Below are 2500 nucleotides of genomic sequence, written 5' to 3' on the forward strand. Positions count from 1 at the left end.
TAGCTTTTCTGAAAGCCCAAGCCTAAGTCATAAATTATTCTACACCATGATTCGTTCAGATAGTAAAACCATACCTCTTTGCCTGGCATTACTGAAATGTGGAAAAGGGAAAGTTAAAAATAAAATGAAACATTTAAATCTTTGCTGTTGAGAACCTCAGATAGATGGCAATATAGCAAAGTTGATAAAAGCGGTTCTCAATTAGACTTTATTATTATTTTATTGAGATATTATTAATAAACATCAGGGAGCAGTGGGTGATAACACTGTCCTGGTATTAGACAAGTGGACACTGAAGAAGAATAAAGGCAAGTTGGCTGTAACGAGAGAAAGTAGAAGGATGTGGATAAACTGCAAATGACCTGAAAACCAGAAATATCATAGATTTGTCCTTCAAGCCTGATCCTATGGCCTTTAGCTGTAGTTAGACCTATTAACTTCTGCATAACCAGTTGCGCAGTTATATGAGTGCAAACTTCATGACTAGTTTTGAAGAGAACAGGTAGAATATTTTGATTTTGTTTTGATTGCATTTGGTTTTTATATTATATATATTTTTTGGTGGTTTGTTGTTGTGTGGTTTGTGGGGTTTTTTTTATAGTTTCTTCCCTTTAGCCCAGTAAATCCACACTGCTCTGTGGGTTTCCACTGAGCAGAGGTTAGAAGAGAGGTTACAGGCCTGCCTTTCTCCTAAAAAAAAATAAATAAAAAATTATAAAAGTTATTTCCTAATTCCAATAAATTTCCTGAAGTTAACGATAGAGGATATTCACATACTAATTCAGTAGCTTTATATTAGCTGTAACCCATAATATTATCAGCACTACACTGGTAACAATTACAGTGGCAATACATAACTACAGTGTGTTTTGAGGGCAGTATTTTAATAAGGTAGGTGTTTAGTTCCCTGCAGCATATAAAACTGGTGATTTTGACTGCAGAGCTGCTTGGACTGGAAATCAAAACAGTTGCCAGTAAGGTTTAGAAAGTGTGTGCCAGGCAAGGGAATCACTATTCAATGTATTTACCCTCTGGGGAGGTAAAACACAGATGGGGGAGTTAGGAGTCTTCTAACATTTAGCTGATACATTAGTGGGTAGCAATTCTGCTTCAGGGATGTTCAAAGTAGTTCATCTACCAGTTGGGAATCATTATGGGCACTAGTACTGAGGATTAGATATGATAGAACAATAAGGGATTGTGGAAGCACCACTCTCCTCCCCCCTCCCACAGACAAATGTTTCATAATCTTTGGTACCTTTTTACAGCTATTTCTTTCTTAAGAAAACAGTAGTTCTGGATTAATCAGATGTTTTCAGCACACATACTAAAGCATCTATCTTGAGATAGGATTCAACTGTCATAGACAAGTACAACCTGGTAATATGTATTTTGTCTGAAATTATGTAAAATATCATCTCTTTTTTACGTAAAAAGTAGTAATGTTACTGTGCATATCCTTACCGGTTAGTTGATGTGAAAAAAGCTTGCTAAAGCTTTTGCATTTGTATTTCTATACTGGGTAAGTAAATGCAACATTAGATCTCTGAGATCGTTTTTACACTATGAAAGATAAAGCTATGCTTTAAAACTGTAAATTCATGATGGAGGAAGGGTGATCACACTTTGAGGAAAGGAAAAGCATGGTCAAAAATCAGGAGAAAGCAACGCAGTTTCTGTTAAGTATGCTCAGTTATTATCACCTGATTATTTTTACCCTAGCAATCTCACCTGGACATACATTAAATTTTTCCTGGGTGGTTTTTATAGTCTTGAAGTTAAAACATTTTCCAAAATGTACAAACAAACAGCTAATTTCATTGCACTGCTGTCTGCATGCAGTGAAATAAAATATGATTAGCTAGCTGAAAATGTGTAACTTTTCAATCAGTAGTTAATTCAGTCCCAGTACCATATTCATATAGGTTTGAAACAAAATTGACCTTCTTGTTTATGTAATCTGTACATACAATAAGTGCCTGATTCAGTAACAAGCTACTCAACAATGTAGATTTTCTGAGACCCAGAAAAAGAAGCAAAATCTATTATTCTTCTGAATAGACCCATCACCTGTGCACTGCTAATGCTCTGAAGTTTCTGCAGTCAGAAGGGGCAAAATTAGTGCAGCAGACAAATTCCCCATCTTAGGCAGAAAACAAAATTCTCATGGTCGATGGTAGAGCAGCTGAATGTAGAGTTGCAGGAATGGGGAGGGGTAGACCTCTTCTCACTGCTGTCTGGCATCGTTCCCCATGATTGCTATTGTCTTTTGAGTGTAGGAAGTTTTTGGGCTTTGCCCCAGAGCAGTCACTAGAGGATACGTGTCACAGCAGATCCTCTGGGCTCTGCACCCACTGATGCACAAGAAGCATGTGCACAGCAGGTTTCCACTTTGCACTGTGGATGGGCACCTTTTTATTTCCTTGCCTTTCATAGCTGTGGCTGAAGGCAACTGAGTTATGGCTGTTTCTCTGTCAGAAGACTGCCGGTGGCAGAAATG

At 37.5% G+C, this 2500-nt stretch overlaps 1 protein-coding gene across 6 annotated transcripts in view; it reads left to right on the top strand.

Moving 5' to 3' along the window:
• Positions 1–2500, top strand: part of ZNF536 (zinc finger protein 536) — a 353231-nt gene that overhangs the window by 113432 nt on the left and 237299 nt on the right. The window lies entirely within an intron of this gene.

The sequence above is a fragment of the Falco cherrug genome, chromosome 14 (assembly GCF_023634085.1).
Source record: "Falco cherrug isolate bFalChe1 chromosome 14, bFalChe1.pri, whole genome shotgun sequence".
Lineage (NCBI taxonomy): Eukaryota > Metazoa > Chordata > Aves > Falconiformes > Falconidae > Falco > Falco cherrug.